The sequence below is a fragment of the Cryptomeria japonica genome, chromosome 8, assembly GCF_030272615.1.
Source record: "Cryptomeria japonica chromosome 8, Sugi_1.0, whole genome shotgun sequence".
Lineage (NCBI taxonomy): Eukaryota > Viridiplantae > Streptophyta > Pinopsida > Cupressales > Cupressaceae > Cryptomeria > Cryptomeria japonica.
The window spans coordinates 89,382,432-89,403,927 of NC_081412.1; positions in this window are offsets into that span (position 1 = coordinate 89,382,432).

Genomic DNA, 21,496 nt, shown 5'->3' on the forward strand with positions numbered 1-21,496 from the left:
TTTGAAAAGATGCCTCTATAGGGTTCTAGAAATACTATAAGTCTTGCAAAAGGAAAAAACTCCATCTTAGGTGCTTGTAATAGATACAAAATAATCTTCCATTTTAGCTATGAATCTTGTTAATTTGTATGCCATGTGGGGATGTTATAGAGAAGCTCACATAGATTTTTTAGAGTATACCAAAGTTAAATCCTTACTCTTGCAATGTCATGATTAAATGATATGTCAAGCATGGATTATGTTAAGAAGCTATTGAGTTGTTTCACTAGATAGAAAAGGAAGGTGTACCTAAAGGCAATTTTACATTCCCTTTTATTGTAAAGGCATGCACACATATTTTAAATTTGAAGTAGGTTATCGAGGATGTGGAAGCATATAAAAAGCATGTGAAATTGTAATGAATTCTAGTTATGGACAAGATAGATTTGTTGAAAATGCTTTAGGAAATCTCCACCAAATACAATCGACAACTGTTAACCATTACATTTTATTTCAAACATGAAGAAAAGTGAAAGGTGTAGGGGTCAATGGAAGGAAAAGAATGGAAAAGAATGAGAAGTTAGTAAGTTACAAAGGGGGGAAGACATTTGTTTGGCAAAGAAAAATGAAGAAATTAAAAGTCTTGACATGACTTTAAACCATTCAACTTCCAAATCCTGGTATGAAGAGAAGGCAAAGTGCAGATGAAATTAAAATGACATAAACAAGAAGAGACTTGGGGGAATATCATGGTTAGAAGAAATATGTGAAGATACACAGGAATTGATAGAAACATGAAACAATTTGTAGTTTATAAAATGAGATATAAGTAGAAGAGGAGCATGGTTGGTGAGATCAACAAAAAGAGTGTGGGGTAGTGGCTTGAGAATAGTGAGGTGTGGATTTTGGTGTAAAAGAGGAGAACTGGGGTTTGGCCTAGAGGGACATAATGCTAAGAATCAGTGATGCTAGGTTGCATAAAGGGTAGCAGTTGAAAATGTATAGAGATAAGGAATAGTGCAGAGTAAATGGCCATTAGAAGGTCATGAATGTAAATAAAGTGTTTGCAAAATTGGTGGAAATGAAATTGTATTTCTTTGTTGCAATCTAATTGTTCAATAGAAAACAAAGATTCTCTATTATTTTCTTAATGTCTATTAGTTATGAAATTACATGAAAGAGGGAGTAGCTCTTGCATCAAATGGTATCAGATCTACTAATTCAAAGTGTGTGGATAGATCACCAAATATGAGATAGTCTACACCAAGAGCAGAGGATGGAGTTGTGTAAACAGATCACTGATTGTAAGCCAATTAGTACTTAAATGTGTGAAGCCATTGTGAAGAGCTCAAAAGATTCATTGTAGGTGTGTGAAGTCCTAAGTGATTGATAGCTAAGAATTCATGAAGGAAAATGTTTTGTAGATTTTAGAGCATGAGAAGTGATGGTGAAATATTGCAACAGATGAGATGAAGATGTGATAAAAGAGGAAGTTAAAGTGGCCATGAGGAGAGCCATGATAATGCCATTTTGGAACTATAGTAGGAAGAGAGTTATGGGATGTGTAAAATCCCCTTCAGAAATGACACTGTTAGCCCTTGGATGGTTCGAGAAGATAGAAGAAGAAAGATGTAAGAGTAAACCACACAAGTGTAGATGACATAAGAAAAGAGAAGAAATGAAATGAAGAGAAAAGAGAAAGGAAAACAATCATTATGGACCACCAATTAGTGAAATAAAATAGAGAATATGATGGAGGTGAAAGTACCCCATAGGTTGAGGTAGTAGAAGAGAAAAAAGTTCAGAAGGTAGACTTGGAGGTTGTCGCAGAGGATTATGAAGGAATTGTATTTGATCAAGAATCTGATAAAGATGATGCATTTATTAGATGATACATTTCTTAGAGAGGAGATAATAAAAAGGATTAAATAATTATTTAGTTTGATTGAGAAAGATGGTGTAGGAGAGGATGACGAGGATGTTGCAATAGAAACTATAGAGGTAATTATTGATTTTTGAAGATTACTTTGATGGGGAGAGGTTCTCAAAGAGACTCACACCTTTCTCAATAGGTATTTGAATTGTGTTTTAGTGGAATCCTATCACTCTTCACTTGTCTGTCAACAAGTCAAACACTCAAACTATCTTGTAGTTCTCTCTATCAATTTGTGCTCTTTAGTTGCTTCAAGCATGATTGAGATTCACTAGGGTAAATCCAACCATTAAACTATCCAACTCTCCAACATGTACTTGCAGGGGTTTTAGGGGGTGTTTTATAAGTGTTTCAATTCCAATTCTATGGTTTTTCACCATTTTCTCATCGCTCCCTCTTTCTCCTATTTTCTAGGCCTAGTAGCCCTAGAGCCCCAATTAGCCCTACCTTACTAGTTTTTGGGCAATTATTCAAAAATCACTCAAATAACCTTCCAAAACCTTTGGTGATCTGAGTAACCTTTTCGAATTTTTTTTGGATCCACTAGAGTAGGCAGTTTGGTCTGTCCATACTGGTACGAATCCAAAAAATGGCACTTTTAAGGGGTATTGAGTTATTAGACTTCTTCCAATAGTTTTAATGCTTTCTGCAACCTATCACACCTCCACCTCTTCAATGAGACTCTATCCTGCATAACACTTCCATGCCAGACACTTGGCACATTCACAATTGTTCAACCCTGCAAGCAAATACAACGTTTTCAATCATTTTTCTAACTGGGCTATGACTGAGCTTGCTTAGGAAATGATGGAAAGTTTATTACAAAAAACATATAGGCCATTACAAAACATATTTACACTTTACAAGGGTTCCATGACTTGAATCCCAAGGGCCATTGAGCAAAACTCAAGGTATTTCAAGTTGGAACCATGACTGGGCTCTTGAACCCTTGCTCAGGCCGAGAGCAATATAAATTTGTAACCACACTTAAAACCTACACTAAAATAAATTACAAACACCTTATGAGAAATAAAATAACATAAACTAAGCCACCATGAAATAACAATAGCAAGGTCAATCCATTTGGTATGGACTGCTGCTACAAAATGACAAAATTAATAAGGTAAAATCTGGAAATTGTCTTCAAAATCTATTCAAACTTGCTCACAAATGTTCCAAACCATGTAAAATAATTCTCAAATAATTTTATATTGCATTTTGGTCATAACCAACTCTTCATCGGTTTCCTAACCACTGATTTTTTGAAAAATGCAAAGTTGCTCAAAAAGTTGCAAAAAGTTCTCAAGCAACAATGGCAACTTTTGCTCAAATGTGCATTTTTGCCTTTTATGCCTTTAAACTCATACTAAACCTCCTAGGATAATTCCATAACACAAAAATCACATTCCTAAATTCCTAATGAGGCTTTACAAGATGTTTTACATCATAATGCAAATTTATGCCATTTTAGGCTTACAAGAGCTCATAGGCCGAATTTGAGAAAACAAACAACCTAGGTGACAATCATCCTTCAAATGACTATCAAAAACACATGTGGAATTATAAGTATTCCATTATTCAAATACCTAATCCATAATATGGACTATGAGACCAAAATATGGACAATGCATCAACAAAATGGTTAAAAGCTAGGTGCTCCTGCACCATACTCCCCCAATGAGAAAGAAGTCAAGTGACTCCTTTAGGCAACAAAGAAAGGGGAATTCCAAGATTATAAAAGTATACTTCAGGTACCCAAGTAGCGTCATATGCTGGAAGGTGCTACCATTTGACTAAATGCTCCATATAGGTGATGTGCCTTGTCTGCTTGAGAACTCTAGAATCCAATACTTGCTCGACTTGTGCTATGGTTGTAGGTGGTAAGGATGGGTCTAAAAGTGATTGAGATACCTATGAGACTCTACTAAATTCCTCTAGAAGTGTGCCCTTATATTGCACCAAATCTGCAAATTTAAATATAGGAGATAAAACCATGTCCCCGGGTAGGTCTAGTTTGTAGGCATTGTTTCCATACTTGGCCAAGACCTTACAAGGTCCAATCCTCCTCATTTGAAGTTTACTAGGGACACCTTTGTGAAGCCTTTCTTTGTTAAAATGAATGATTACAAAGTACCCAACAACAAATTGGATATCCTTTCTTTTCTCATCTACTTTATCTTTGATCCTTTGGGAGGTGTCTAGTAGGGTTGTCCTAACCTGCTCACGAATCTCTTGCATGGATTGAGCCATGTCCATAGCATGTCCACTTTGCTGTCCCATATTCCCAACATCTCTAAGCTCCAAAACACCTCTCGGATGAAGGCCATAAACTATCTCAAAAGGGCTCTTACCGGTTGATCTATTCATACTGTCATTATGGGAAAACTCAGTTTGATGGATGAGATGATCCCTAGCTTGTCCATACTCCTTTGTTAAACACCTAAGAAGGTTTCAAAGTGTTCTATTAACCACCTCTATTTGGCCATCCGTTTGGGGATGGTAGGATGAACTGAAAGATCAATTAGTACCCAATCTTTGCCATAAAGTCTTCCAAAAATGTCCAATAAATTTTGCATCTCTATCTGATACTATGTTGATAGGTAAGCCATGAATCCTAATGACTTCCTTGAAAAAAAAATGAGCAATATGACTAGCATCATGAGTCACCTTACATGGAATAATATGGGCCATTTTGCTAAATCTATCTACCACAACATAGATACTATCAAAACCTGATTTGGTCTTGAGCAAACCAACAACAAAATCCATACTTACACACTCCCATGGCCAGTTTGGGATAGGTAAAGGCTGATAAAGACCAGCATTAGAAGAAGTACCCTTGGATCTTTGGAAAACCACACATTTCTCCACATATTTTTTGATATCCCTTTGCATCTTAGGCCAATAGTAGAATCTTTGGGCAAGTTCCAAAGTCTTTTTCAATCCAAAATGTCCACTTAAGCAACCATCGTGCTTCTCTTGCATCAAATTTTCTCTCTTGGACCCTTTAGGTACACAAAGTTGTCCTCCTCTAAACAAAAGACCATCTTGTAAGGTAAAATCTGCATATTCACCATGAAAATGATTTCTAAACTCTTGACAAACTGTGTAGATGGCAGCAAAGTCTTCATCATCTTGGTATAAACCCTTGAAACTATCCACTCTAATGCTCTTGAGCTGTACTTCTTGCATTGTTAGCAACCTTCTACTTAATGCATCAACAACTCTATTACATTGACCTTTCTTATGTTTAATGATAAAATTATATGAATGCAAATACTCTACCCATTTGATATGCCTATGATTCAACTTTTCTTGTGAATTGAGAAAGCTAAGAGCTTGGTTGTCAGTATAAACCAAAAATTCTTTAGGCAACAAATAATGCCTCCATTTCCTAAGTGCTTGAACAAGTGCATATAACTCCAAAACATAAGAAGAATACCTTTTCTTGGCATCATTGAGCTTCTCACTAAAAAATGAAACTAGTCTATTGTCTTGACTTAAGGCTGCTCCAACTACTATATTGCTTGCATCACATTCAATGGTGAAGAGCTTGTGTAAAGACGTAAATCGAGCTAACTTCAATAATAGCCGAAATACTCTTTATTCTTAAATAAACTCATAAATCAGTTAATAAATCTATTTCATTCCATTTTTCCATCCATAGCTTCTTTTGATCATTCCATTTAGATTGTAATAAACACAAATTTTTTGTAAAAGATAAAGATTCTTTATTCAATAAATCGATAAAAGTAGTATCTCAATCATACAATACTTATGCATTTCAAGTTGCCATAAGTTCAATAATAAATAATACAAAGTAAAGGGTGAGATGCGTCTGTTGATCTGCAACCCAAGCTATCGCCAATGCAATCTTTAGCGGCACTTTTTCCGCCCAACCTTGAAGCTTACGCTTCCCTGGAATTCTTGGTCAATCAAGAATACCCGACCTTGCACGAATTGTTTTAACCAAAGAATTCGAAAGGCAAGAGGGAATCTGGTGCGTGCCTATGTGATACAAGCCTTTTCATTTTTCTAATTCATTTAAGAAACAAGCATTCACTATCATTCAAGGATATGGTAGAGAGCATAAAATAAAGAATTCCATCTATTTCTATGGATAATTCAAATAATTACTTGGCCGAGTATAATGCCACGCATAGCAATAATAATTGGAAAAAGCAACTATTCTCTCTAAGAATCCACATTTGGTACCCGTCCCGAAAGGTAACTTTCTATACACAAGCCTATCCATAGCTTGGTTCCCACAAACAAGAATACAATTGAGAATACGATCTTTTGAAAAATAGAATAACATCTTCCCTATAAACACTATTTCATCTATTTCATCTAATCGAAGACAATCTTTCAAATTTTGGAAAACAATAAAATTTCATAAACAATTTTTCGAATAGATACAATGTAAGAAGACAATATTTTGCCTTTCAATTCTAGCCCCCCATTTCTTGCAATATAAAATACAATGCTAAAGAAGACAATCTTTCATTAAATAGAATTTGAAAGAATCAATCTTTTATTACTACCAATCCTATCTCACAGCAAGCCATCTTTCATGGATAAACAAATATACATCTGAAAGAAACAATCTTTCCCTTCTATCTTTCAAGTAGTTTAAAGACAAGAATTAAATGTTAAGAAGGTGTAACACATGTATGTATCTTTACATAGAATTTGAATAAAATGATCACACATTCTTTTATTCAATTACCAAAACATTTAAATAATGTAATCATTAACGTGCATTCCATTTCTTATGGTTTAGAATTCTAAGTTTATATTGTCTAAGCTTTCTATGTTCCCATGTGTTCTGGTTCATTTACCTCTTTTCTCAAACACCACTATTTAATATATCATAATCCTAATATCTCATCTTCTTCGTAGTTCAATATCAGAGTTTCTCTTTCTATCCTCTGACTCTATTTATAGAGGATTGAGTGATCTAATTTCTAAGAGTTTCACTAAGTTTTATCAACCAACTTTCATAAAATATATCATTAGTGCATCTATATTTGCATGATCGCAATTTAAACAATTATAAATTGATTCATAATGTGAATCTAACTCTTTTATTAGAAAATTTCATAAATCTAAATCTAGATCATTCTTAATCTCTTAAATCTCTTCAAAAAGACATATTAGATTTGATCCTACCTCAAGAAGCACGATCCATGGCTATTACGATCCTTGATAACTTCAAATTGTTTGCAATATGTCTGGAGTCCAATGCTTTCCTCCTTGGTGCTCTTCTATCTCATGAGCTCTCTATTCCTAGTCCTTATCCTTCTATATTCTGAGAATTCTCTAATAATAATAAAGTAATTAACCTTCATTCACAAACGTAACCTCTAAGTTTGACACTAAATCGGTGATGCTCATCATTTATCTTTTACAACTCGGTCGTAAACATGTCAAAATCTCCATTATTCTATTCTCTCTCATCTCTTTGTCACTCTTCTTCGTTCTTGTTCTCCTCTATCTTGCTCCACACCAACTTCCTATCTTCTTCTATATTCCATTCTCCAATCCAACTTCCTATCTTCTTCTATATTCCATTCTCCAATCCTTCCTAATCTTTTCTCTCTATTCTTTCTAATCTTTTCTTGTCATTCTCTCCATGTGTCTATCGTGTCTCTCCTTGTGTGTTCATCTTTCTATCCTACATCTCCATTTATCCTAAATTCTCCTATGATCTCTCCCCATTTAGAGGCTTGGTTATGGTTTTTGATTTGAAGTCTTCTTTGCATTACATTGAGGCTTCGCTTAACTCTCTCTAAAGTCTACATGTCTAACAGAGATGGCAATTCTAGTTATATTTCTGCAGTTTTAAGTGCATGAGTCGACTATGCATCAACTTCTTATTGTGGATATTCCCAATACCATTGCACCATGTGCCTGCTAATTTATTTCTTTCTGTAGTTATATGCCATAGATTGTGGACTTCTTCTCTTTATTCATCGTGGAAACTATTAGCAGATTACTTGCTTGGTGGAGGGGTTGGCAAGTTAAATATGATTATAAACACTTAAGTGTTTGTCATGAGCATGAGTATCGCTCATGCTGCCAAGTCTATGCCATGATCTCCACATTGCTGCAACTCAAGTATGTGTTTAACGTTGGTTCTTTGCCTAGTCGACCACCCTAACTATCATGCGACATAGTCACTATGCTTTGGCTCACTAAAACCCGCCACCTTGCTTAATGTATATAAATATATAATAAGAGACTACATAATAAGTTGCAAGGTAAGTCTAACTTAAATGTTTTTAGATATAATATATAATCATAGTTTTATAAATGTATATTCATCAATATGTTATTGTGAATAATCATGTTTGTATAAAATAAAAATCGCATCAGCATAATTCCAATATTCACCTCTAAATATATATACATATTTACGTATGACTGATGGAATCGTAGTTATCTAACTACCCTGCGTATAAAACTTGCATCAATATAAACAAAACAATCATTAATTAAGATGCATTTTCTTATACAAAAGACAATAATCATTCGATATAAGGTACGTTAGGTCATTAATTCCAAATTATTGAACTTATAAATAATCATTTTAAGAGTAATCAATATAATTACACAATTACCTACGTATATATATATGTATATGATCGAGTCCTAGTTATTGGAACTAATATACATAAAATACGTATACTTATATTATAATTTTGAAAACCAAACATTAAATATAGTTTCAATAAATTACATACTTCTACACAAAGGACGTTAAATCATAGACTCACTATTTATGTTCAAATTATTAACAAATTTTCACTCTTCATAGACAAATAAAACATAACATTTGCCATTACAATATTTCATTCATGACTCAAAATCATTCATCAATGGAAACATAAATGTATATGTATAACTTCACTATTGTGGTGTGTGAGATTCCCCTAGTCTACTGAAGTCAATAGTTAAAAACAACTCTACTTGAGTCATGTTCTCACCTTCGACTCCGTTCACCTGTCCCTACATCACTTGCACGGAATAATTCATTAGCATTGATGATCCCCAATTAAAATCATTGCTGATCATTCAATTGTATATAAATCATTTCAGTACATTCGATTTCCTATCTTATTTCATTAAGAGTTCTATTTTCATTTCATTTCATTTCAATTTCATTTGAAAAATAAACATTATTTTCCTACTTAAATAATTATGGAAAAATAGGGTTCGTGATAGCTTGTCGAAGATTGGAAGAACTAGTACCGGTTGAGTAGCCACTTTTGTCTTCAAGAGATCAAATCCTCTTTGTTCTTCTTATGTCCATTGAAGCTTAGCCTTCACACCTCCTTTGATTGTATCAAGAATAGGTGCACATATCTCACTAAACCCTCTAATGAACTTCCTATAAAATTGTGCCAAGCCATGAAAAATCCTCACTTCACTTGTTGTCCTAGGTGTAGGCCAACTAATTATGGCTTCCACCTTAGAGGTATCCATCTTCAAATCACCACTTGAGATTACAAATCCAAGATATATAAACTCCTGTTTCATGAACTCACATTTCTCCAAATTGATGGTTAGTTGCTCATCACATAATTTCTTCAATACAATCTCTATATGCTTAATATGTTCATCTTTAAACTTGCTAAAAATCAAGATGTCATCTAAATAAACAATAACAAATTGACTAATATAATCCTTGAGTACTTCATTCATGAGTTTCATGAATATGCTAGGTGCATTTGTGAGTCCAAATGGCATTACAAGTCATTCATACAGTCCTTCTGTGGTCTTGAATTTTGTCTTCCATTCATCTCCCTCCTTGATTTTGATTTGGTGAAAACCACTCTTGAGGTCTATCTTGGTGAAGTATTCAGCACCTCCTAAACAATCCATCAAATATTCAATTCTTGGAATGGGAAATCTATACCTGATTGTAATCTGATTGATAGCTCTAGAATTGGTGCAAAGTGTCCAAGTACCTCCCTTCTTTGGGGCCAAAATGGTGGGAATTGCAAATGGGATGATGCTCTTCCTTATCAGACCATTGTCCAAGAGTTCTTGTATTTTCTTAGCTACCTCTTTATTCTGCTCCGGTGTCATTTTATAAGTTGCCTTATTAGGAAATGAGGCTCTGGGTATGAAGTCAATTTGGTGACTTATGGCATGTTGAGGAGGCAAGGTTGTAGGTGTTCCATCACTATTAATGTCCTTAAACTGATTTAGAATCTGTTGCACTTCATTGGGAATGCATACATTCTTGTCCTTGCTTTCTTCTTTTGTTTTCATTACAAGTGCAAACCCCACTCCTCCTTCCCTGAGAGTGTTAATGAACTCCTTCTCACCAACCAGCAGCACATTGGGACCTTTTGATTTGCTCACTTCTTGGTCTCCTATGGACTGAATTTTATAGGTGATTCCATCTTTTTGAAAAGTATAGGCATTCTTTTCCCCATGGTGTATTGCTTTCCTATCAAATTGCCAAGGCCTACCTAGGAGTAGGTGGCAAGCATCCATTGGCAAGATATCACACAAGATCTTGTCCTTGTAGGCTCCTATAGTGAGCTCCACCCAAGTTTGTCCATTCACTAGAACATGTTGCCCCTTGTTGAGCCAACTAACCCTATAAGGATCACTATGTGGGAGTCTTTGTAGGTTAAGCTTACTCACTGCTTCTTCTGATACTATGTTATCAGTGGAATCTGAATCCACCACCATTCTATGTACTTTACCCATGATCTTGCATTTTATCCTAAATAAGGATCTCCTTTGGTTAGGTTCCTCCTTAACTGGTTCTTTAATCAAGACTCTTCTTATCATGAAATTCTCTCCAACCTCTAAATCTAAACTCACTTCCGATGCCTTCATGTTTACTGCATCTTCTTGAACATAAATTACTCTCCTCTCACCTCCTTGGGATGAAGAAGACTTCTCAGGACATCTATAGGCCGGGTGTCCAAGTTGATGGCAATTGTAGCACTTCTTTGTGGTGAAATAGGACTCTCTTCCTGATCCATTAGATCTTCCTCTACTAGAGTTTTTAGATCCCCTTCCTCTATGGCTCTCTTGCTATTGGAATCCCCACTTTTCTCTACCAACTTGGATTCCCCTTCGGATCTTTGGTCTACACTCCTTCCACCATAGCTACCTCTATGACCTCTGCCATCTCTTCCCCTACCCCTGCCTCTATTGGTTTTCTCTTGTTTCTTTTTACTCTTCTCTTCCACCTTGAGTGCCAATTGATAGCACTTATGAACAGTATTAGGACACAACAAACTCAACTCTTCTTGTATATTCCATCTTAAGCCATTCAAGTAGATGTCTACCTTCATGCTTTCGTCTTACACCACCTTGAATCTCAAACACAATTTCTAAAATTCCTTAGTGTAGCTGCTCACAACTAGTTCTCTTTGTCTCAAGTTTTGTCTCCTCTTGTGTAATTGAGTTTCATAGTCTTCATGGATATATGCTTCTTTCACCTTGGCTAGCATTGCTTCCCAAGTGGCAATTGGGTTCTTACCCTCCTTTTGTCTCTCCTCTTAGATGAACTTCCACCAAGTCAGGGCTTCTCCTCTCAATCTAGATTTGGCTACCTTTGCCTTTTGTGCCTCACTAATCCCATCATATTCAAAGTGATTCTCTAATCCTTCAATCCATTCCATGACTACTTCTGGTTCCATTTTTCCACAAAAAAGTGGCACTCCTTCTAGGGATTTTCCTCCCAAGGCTTTGATGGCTCTAAGGAAAGGTTCTTCAGATAGAAAAGGATTTTGTTCAGGTGTACTATAATCTTCTACTACTTTACCCTTCCCTTCATTAATTTGGATTATTACTTTCTCAGTTTTGTCTTCAACTACGTCTAGTTTTCTTTCCAACTATTGCAGTCTTACCATAAGGAGTCTATTATGTTCCTATTGATCTTCTACCTTCTTGGCTGACTCCGCATTGGTCACCATCCTGAGGCTATTTTCTCCTAGTGAATGAGTCTCTAACATGAATTGGCTTCTTCCCAAATCTTGGCTTGCTCTGATACCACTTTGATGGGGAGAGGTTCTCAAAGAGACTCACACCTTTATCAATAGGTATTTGAATGATGTTTTAGTGGGCTCCTATCACTCTTCACTTCTCCATCAACAAGTCAAACACTCAAACTCTCTTGGAGTGCTCCCTATCAATTTGTGCTCTTTAGTTGCTTCAAGCATGATTGAGATTTAGTAGGGTAAATCCAACCATTAAACTATCCAACTCTCCAAAATGTACTTGCAGGGATTTTAGGGGGTGTTTTATAATTTTTTCAATTCCAATCAAATGGTACTTCAATTGGTTTTTCACCATTTTCTCATCGCTCCATCTTTCTCCTATTTTCTGGGCCTAGTAGCCTTAGCTTACCATTTTTTAGGAAATTAATCAAAACTCACTCAAATAACCTTCCAACACCTTTGGTGATCTAAGTACCCTTTTGGAAAAACTTTTGGATCCACTAGGGTAGGCAATTTGGTCTGTCCGTACTGGTACGAATCCCAAAAATGACACTTTAAGGGGTTTTGAGTTAGCAGACTTCTTCCAATGGTTTTAATTGTTTATGGATCCTATCACACCTCCACCTCTTCAATGAGACTCTGTCCTGCATCACACTTCCATGCCAGACACTTGGCACATTCACAATTGTTCAAACTTGCAAGCAAATACAACGCTTTCAATCATTTTCCTAACTGGGCTATGACTGAGCTCGCCTAGGAAATGATGGCAAGTTTCTTCCAAACAACTTCCAGGCCATTAAAAAACATATTTAAATTGTACAAGGGTTCCATGATTTTAATCCCAAGGATCATTGAGCAAAACTGAAGGGATTTCAAGTTGGAGCCATGACTGGGCTCTTGAACCCTTGCTCAGGCTGAGAGCAATATAAATTTGTAACCACACTTCAAACCTGCACTAAAATAAATTACAAACACCTTATGAGAAATAAAATAACATACACTAATCCACCATGAAAGAATAGTAGAAAGGTCAATCCATTTGGTACAGACTGCTACTACAAAATGACCTTACAAGGTAAAATCTAGAAATTGTCTTCAAAATCTATTCAAACTTGCTCACAAATGTTCCAACCCATGTACAATCATTCTCAGAGCATTTTATATGCCATTTTTGTCATAACCAACTCTTCATCAGTTTCCTAGCCACTGATTTTCTCAAAAATGTAAAGTTGCTCAAAAAGTTGCAAAAAGTTGTCAAGCAACAATGACAACTTTTGGTCGAATGTGCATGTTTGCCTTTTATACCTTACACTCATACTAAACCTCCTAGGATGACTCCCTAACACCAAAATGGCATGCCTAAATTCCTAATGAGTCTTTACAAGACGTTTTAAATCATAATGCAAATTTATGCCATTTTAGGCTTACAAGGGCTCATAGGCCAAATTCAAGAAAACAAACAACCTAGGTGAGAATCATCCTTCAAATGACTATCAAACACACATGTGGACTTCTAAGTAGTCCATTATTTAAACACCTAATCCAAAATATGGACTATCACACCAAAATATGGAAAATGTATCAACAAAATGGTTAAAAGCTAGGTGCTCCTGCACCAAGTGAAGTAGAGATGATTAGAAATGATTTAGCTGCAAATGTTACATATGTCCATGTAGAAGCTATAGAGAGAGTGCAAACAAATTTTGCAGATTGGTGTTAGAAGGTTGCATGTTTGCATTTGGAAGTAGTGGAGGATGGTACAAAATGATTTTGGTGGAGGTGGTCAATTGTGGTGGATCAAATCCATGAAAGAGAAGAGTGGAGAAATTATTTGTTGGAAGTGGTCGGATAATGGTGGTTTGGATCCCACAAATGAGAATATTAGAGAAGAAATACTTAGTCAGAGGAGGACAACAAATAGTGGATGCAAATCCATGAGAGGAGAGAAGAGTAGTGAGAAAATTTGCAGAAGGAGGATGATAGTTTTTTTAATGAGATGCTGGAAGAGGAGGAAAAAGGATTAATTTTATACCTAAGACAATGATGGAGTTTTCTGTGGGTTGTTTAAAAACTAAAAGGGTAGTTCAATTGCCTAACTCAAATTTGTGAGTTTTTCTCAAAAAAAAAATCCTACCAATCATATCTAATGTAGGAGCATCTAGGCAGACCAACACTCGACATCACCGAGAAACATTTTCAAGTTTTACTTCTATTTTTGGTTTCATTTGGTGGTCATTGGCATATCTCCTTAAGCTTTGTGGAAGCTAGACTATGATTGTGAAGGGTGAAAGGGATAGTTTAAAATATAGATTTGGTCATGAGTATGTTAGAAATTTCATTAGGATGTTAGAGTTACAACTACCTTGGTAGATATGTTTGCAAAATGAGAAAGTATAGATAAGGCCTGTGAATCATTTGAAACAATGCCTCTATAGGAGTGTGCCAATACCAAAAGTCTCATATAAATAAAATAAATACATGCTTAGATTCTTGTAATAGATACAAAACAATCTTCCATTTTGGCTATAAAGCTTGTTAATTTGTATGCCATGTGGGGATGTTACAAAGATACTCACTTAGCTTTTTGAGTGTATAACAAAGTTAAATCCATACTCTTGCAATGATATTATTAGAGGATATGCTAAGCATAGATTCTATAACAAATCTATTAAGTTGTTTCAACAAATAGAAAAGGAAGGTATACCTATAGACAATTTTATGTTCCCTTTTATTCTAAATGCGTGCACAAAAATTTCAAGTTTGAAGTAGGGTATCAAGGGATGTGGAAGCCTACAAAAGGCATGTGAAGTTGTAATTGTATATGGTGAAAATGGATAACAAATAACAACAATATTGAAAGGCTAAAATGAATCCAACCACTAAACCCTAGCCTAACAATGAACAAAGATCCACCATAACATATGAAGATTACCTAAGATAATGCAAAATAACTTAAAATCACAAAGATGATACCATCACATGTCCAATAGGGTTTTGATCTCCATTCTTCCTATCTCCATTGATCTTGTTTGATATGCTTGCTCTCAGATTTTTGTATGCACAAGAGCTCAACAAAGAATGAAATGTGGTTGCAAGTAGGATCGTAGTGTAGCCAAGTACTCCAAAATCAGTCATTAGTCATTAGGGTTTGACAATGAAGAAAGCATCTCCTTAAATAGAAGACACAATATGAAATGGAGGGATAAGATTGAGAGGTGTAAAAAGAGAGGTCGGCTAGGATTAGAGGGTAGGTAAAAGAAATACCAAAATAATGAAAGAGGTAGGTAGTGTATGAATTAAGAGATGAATGACATGTGTCATGGGTAGAAAAAGCTAATGAATTAATTAAATAAATAAAGATTTATTTAATAAATAGAAGAAGTAGGATAATTAAATAAATAAAAATATTTATTTAATTTAGGAAAAGGATAATTTAAATAAATAAATGTATTTATTTAAATGAGAAATAAGGCTAGAAGAGGATAAATGAATTAATTAAATAAATAAAGATTTATTTAATTAATAGAAGAATTAGGCTTAGATAATTAAATAAATAAAATATTTATTTAATTAGACTGGACAATTTTGGGTGTCTACATTTTGCCCCTCTTTGAGACAATGCGGCTCGTCGCGTTGTTTCAAAGAAGATAAGATGAACTGATACAGAGTTGCCCCAGAATGGGAATGATATGCCCCCTCGAGAGATTGGATGAAAAGTCTGGAAAGATTGCAGACAATCTCTCGATAAGAAAGAAAGGCTAGAATGGATTGATCGGATAAAGTGACAAAGTCACGGGATGAGAAAGACTGACTCGGGAAATGAAGGCCAGGGCTAGGAGTAGGCTATAAGATAGACCACGGGCAAAAGACATCCTCATTGTCATCCACACCCTTAGAAGATCACAGTGTAGAGCGAGAAAAGAGCAGCAGCAGTCAGCAGCGATGGCTTTCATTCATAGATTCGACCGTGTTCGCCGATTCCAGCGACCAGCCGATGCAGGAGAGCCGGTAAGTACCCGAAAACCTCCTCGTACTTTCACGCATTTCAAGTTTTGTCATTAATGCATGCTAAGTAGCAATAAATGCGCTAGGAATAGGGTAGTTGAAATATGCAAAAACGCGCAACCGCGTCTGTGTTAGTGCCAGGCGCGTCTGTGTCGGACAGGCGCGTCTATGTCGGGTCCAGGCGCGTCTGTGCCTGGACCCGCGTTTGTGCTGAATACGGACGCTTTTGTGAAATGTAGAAGCGTCTGTGCTTTGTAGGAGCGTTTATGTCATGTAGGGACATCTGTGTTCCCTGGTCGCGTTTGTGAATGGTATAGGCACGTTTGTGTTCAGAAAACGCGTCTGTGTTGCAGAGGCGCGTTTATGCAGTCTATAAGCGCATTTGTGTGTTAAAAGCGTGTTTGTGTGTTAAAATGCATGGTTTTAGTCTTTTAGGTCAAATCGGCAGTTCTGTGATGAACATACGCTGTCGATTGGATAAGCTGCTGAGAGGAGACACTCAAGCAGGTCCTCTAGGAAGACTAGGATAGATCAAGGCACTTTGTGATGAACAGGGAGCACCAAGATAGGCAGCACTTTGTGATGAACAGGGAGTGCGAATGTGAGTGACACTTTGTGATAAACAGGGAATGTCACACACGTAGTACTTTGTGATGAACAGGGAGCACTACTAGGGTAGATAACAACACTTTGTGATGAACAGTGAGTGTCACTAGGATAGGTAAGCGTATGCATTTAGGTAGCAAGTAGCATTTTGTGATAAACAGTGAATGCCACGATAACTGACAAGATTGATTGTGTGACTGCAGGAGTATTTGCCGATGTTGGAGTCACGGGAGAGATTCCCATCAACTCAGAGGTTGCGACCAAAGTTGTCGATCCAGGATAGGATTTCCATTGAGGAGATGGGTCTTACACGTGCTATCTGTGCCTGAGTTTCGGGCAAACATGGGGTTGCTGACTGCGTTGGCTGAGAGATGGCACTCTGAGACGTGCACGTTTCACCTGCCGATGGGTGAGATGACAGTGACATTGGAGGATGTGTACAGGATACTGCATATCCTAATCGATGGAGAGTTGATTCCATACGATCGTGACGGTGACAGGGAGGCATTGAGACGGGTGTTTCAGGATCCCGGTTTGGAGATGCGAGCAGGTCACGTGGCCTGGGATACCATGACCGCCACAGGTTTAGCATTGCCAGCTGTTATTGGGGGAGCTATCAGTGGGTATTTATGTCCGGACAGAGCCACACGAGGATTGGCAGTTGGCTGGAGAGGGGCATTAGAGACACTGATGATAGAGCACACCAGGTATGCATGGGGGGGCCATGTGTCCTGGCCCATTTGTACTATGAGCTGCATCAGTTTGTGTACCACGGATCAGTGGGCTTGGGCTGCGGCGTTACTCTCCTTCAGGTGTGGGCATATGAGCACCTTCCCATCACACGGCCGATCCACTTCAGAGGCAGAGGGCAGGGACGGAGCTTCGTGCATTTGTACGACATGATCACATCCCAGCCTCGGATTGGTAGATTGGAGCATTGGAGGCGCGTCATAGATGACATAGACATGGTTATCTGGAGGCCGTACCTGGGGTGCGAGGAGTGGGAGGACGATGCATTGGAGCTACCCTATGTATTCAGGAGCAGGTATCTGATGGGGCGGACGCCGTATATTCTGGAGAGGCAGCTTGTCGACAGGGTATGCAGGCAGTTTGGGTGGATTCAGCGGATGCCATGAGGCTCGGGCATGTATGCCCGCACAGTCAGAGATCAGGTACAGTTCGGGCCACTGCTATCATATGATCAGGCCATGACATAGCTGGCGGAGATGATGCCGTTACCATGGGACATGTGGCCAGAGGTAGAGGATGCAGGGATGGACGCAGAGTACTCTGCGTATTGGGCAGAGCATCCATTTCCGAGATTGACAGATCCGGGAGAGCTGTTGGAGGGAGAGGCTGGGGGGGATGATGATGATGATGGTGGAGGAGATGGAGGCAGGGGTAGACAGAGGCGGAGAGGAGTGGTGGGGGAGAGGCGAGTAGCACCTCGGAGGGAGGGAGGACAGGAGAGAGCAGCTCCGGTGGTGAGGGGTCGGGGTGGATTACCCCTACAAGTACCAGCAGCACAGGGTCCTAGACAGGGACCTAGACAGGTGTAGGGACAGGGACAGATACAGGCACAGGTACCTATTCAGGCACCTAGACAGGTGCAGGCAGAGGCACAGGGACAGGCACCTGTAGAGGAGGAGCCACAGGCAGAGGCTGAGGGCGGAGATCCTGAGGAGGATGAGCTGTTGAGGGTGTGAGAGATCTGCCAGGGCCAGGCAGATGAGATTGAGGATTTGGTGCGGGAGAGGGATCACCTCAGGATCAGGCTCAGGGACACAGAGCGGGAGAGGGACCAGGCCATCCAGAGATATACTAAGGCCGAGACAGCTCTGAGGGCAGGGAGGCGGGCAGCAGAAGATGCAGGGGCAGGCTACGCATATGTGCTGCGAGCCAGAGATGAGATCGCCTATTGGAGGGATCTGTACTATGCTGCCATGCTAGCAGATCAGCGGGCGAGGAGCTTCCATAGATCGTCGCGCACAGCGACGGCTACAGTAGGGAGTCGCAGGAGGCAGGCATCCAGCGGTGGGGTCATGGGCCCTCCACCACCACCAGAGAGACAGGGGGATCCTGGAGCGGGTCCATCTACAGCTCAGACTCCGTCAAGGCTAGGCGGCTCCGAGGGAGGGAGTTCATCATAGCCATAGAGGGCTCCCCATTGTATCAGTATATGTATCATTTTTTGTATTGTAGACACCTGCGGGTGATTCTTTTGTAGCCATATGATTCTTTTGACATCATTGTATCATGACACATTTTGATTATATATGAGATGATTCATTTTTGCAGCAGCTATATGCATGTGTACCTTATGTGATGAGATGTTCTTATGATGCATGTTTTATGATATGGATGCTTATATGATGCGATGCAATATATATTTTTATTCTTTTATGTTGTATATGTGATGCATGATGCAAATGTGAATGTATGTAATGCAAATGAATATGATAATGCAAATGATTATTTACATAATGAAAATGTGAGATGTGCTAACATGTGTTGTATGCAGGATGTGATGCAATTGTGATATTTATATGTATGTATGAAATGCTTATATGTGGTGATGCAGGTGTAACTATATGAAATGCAAATGTTTTTTGGTGTGTCAGTATACTCAGTCATGTGACAGTGGGCTACGCCGACTCGAAAAGGACAATGGAAGTCAATCAAGAAAGGGGGATGGAAGACAGAAGATATGAACGTGAAAGAGCTTCTTGTGCGTTATCATCATTGAGCTTTATTATGGCAGAATAGGTTATGACAATCGAGGCATTTGTTCGGCCCAGAAAGTCATTGTACCTGTTTGCATGGAGATAAGACAGTCACAAACAAGGAATGCCCCAGTTCATACTAGACTCACAGTGTCCTCATATCCTTGGACAAGTCATAGCATTACTAAAAAGACAATCCATAGATAGCAAACAAAATAGGTGACGATACCCCATCCTCGCTTTTCTAGTCAAAGACATCCTAGAGATAGAATCTCTAGTCAAAGACATCCTGGAAAAGCTAAAAGACATGTCACCAAAAGATAAAATCAAAAGAAAATCAAGACTCGACACCAACATCCACTGTAGTCCTCAAGTTTAGTGTCTCTTGTCACTTGTTTAAGTCTTTATTCGATTGTGGTCACAATGTTCACTTTCACAAAAAGGATAGATAGCACTGAACCATATGTTGTCTGAGTCTGTTGAAAGATTTGATTTTGTTGAAGCTCATTGTTGCTGCTGTGTCTCATTTGAAACTGATTGAATCCATGAAACTGATACTTTATTGTGGAGAAGATGAAACTTTATTGCGGATTGTGCGCGAATAGACTTGAAGGAAACTGGAAGAAACTGTACTCCTCGAAACATGTGATGTTCTCAGTTCCACACCCATTACTAGACGTAGGATTTGCCTTAGCCACAGATAGGATCTGATTTATTATGGATGGAAAGGGAGTGAAAAGGGAGGGTTATGGATGGCTAACCAATCTTAGGTAGATCAATAACAAGCCATGATGGGAATGTGTAAGTTTATTGTGAGCGAATAAGTTGTGAGTGTGTGCAAAGTGAAAGGATGAAAGTGAATCCTGAAGGAGGGAGGAGCAAAGTCCCTACGCATGGCGCTGGTGACCCAGTTTTCACCATGGTACTTGCCTAGGGCGCCACCGAAGTGGTTTTCACCGTTGGACGAAATTATTTCTCTTTACTTTTTTGGATTTTTCAATTTTTTTTGTTGTCACAAGGCGCCTGTTTGCCAGGTTTTCACCATGTAATGATTTTTTTTGTTTTATAATTTTTTTTTGTATTTTTGAATTTTTTTGATTTTTTTGTATTTTTGCATTAAGATGCTCTGAAAAGCTATGTGTAGAACCTGCGAAGGTGCATGCTGTTGATAGGATCCTCCAAGGGTTCACCTTCTGTAGTTGAGAGCTGATATGCCCCAGATCCATATACTGCTGTGATGATGTAAGGACCAAGCCAGTTTGGTTCGAACTTGCCCTTCTTATCTCTGTCTTGCTGATTCTTGGGGTTCTCTCTGAGAACTAAGTCACCTACCTCAAATGTGTGAGGCTTGACCTTGTGATTGTAACTGCGACTCATTCGTTGTTGGTAAGCCTTGAGATGATTAAAAGCAATGTGTCGTCGTTCCTCCTGCAGTTCTAGTTCTTGTAAGCGAGAGACCCTATAGTCTTCATCGTTGATTATGTTTCTCAAGGAGACCCGTAAAGAAGGTAGCTCGACCTCAATAGGCAAGATGGCTTCAGCGCCGTAGACAAGTGAGTAGGGTGTAGCTCCCGTAGGCGTGCGGACACTTGTTCGGTAGGCCCAAAGTGCAGGATTGAGTTGGATATGCCAGTTACGGCTAGCGTCGTCGACTGTCTTTTTAAGGATTTTGAGAATTGTTTTATTAGATGCCTCAGCTTGGCCATTACCTTGGGGATAATATGGTGTGGAGAAACGATGGGAGATATGGAAGCGCTCACAGAGTTCACGAACATCCTGATTTTTGAAAGGACGCCTGTTATCAGTAATAATGGAAGTAGGAATCCCGTATCGGCAAATGATGTAGTTCAGGATGAAAGTAGCGATTTGTTTCCCAGTAACTTGTGTGAGAGGCACGGCTTCAATCCACTTTGTGAAATACTCTGTGGCTGTGATAATGAATGTATGTCCATTGGAAGAAGGAGGGTGAACCTTGCCTATGAGATCGAGTCCCCACTGACAAAAGGGCCAAGGAGACGCAAGTGGTTGTAGTTCCTGTGCTGGTGCATGTATAAGGTCTCCATGAATTTGACACTGCTTACACTTCTTGACAAACTGATATGCATCTTTTTCCATAGTAGGCCAGTAGTATCCAGTCCTGATGAGTTTCTTGGCCAAGGTAGGACCACTAGTATGCGGACCCCATATCCCTTCGTGCACTTCTCGTAACGCAATCTGAGCTTCGTCACTCTCTAAACATCTAAGAAGGGTGCCATCTAGACCTCGTCGGTATAGGATAT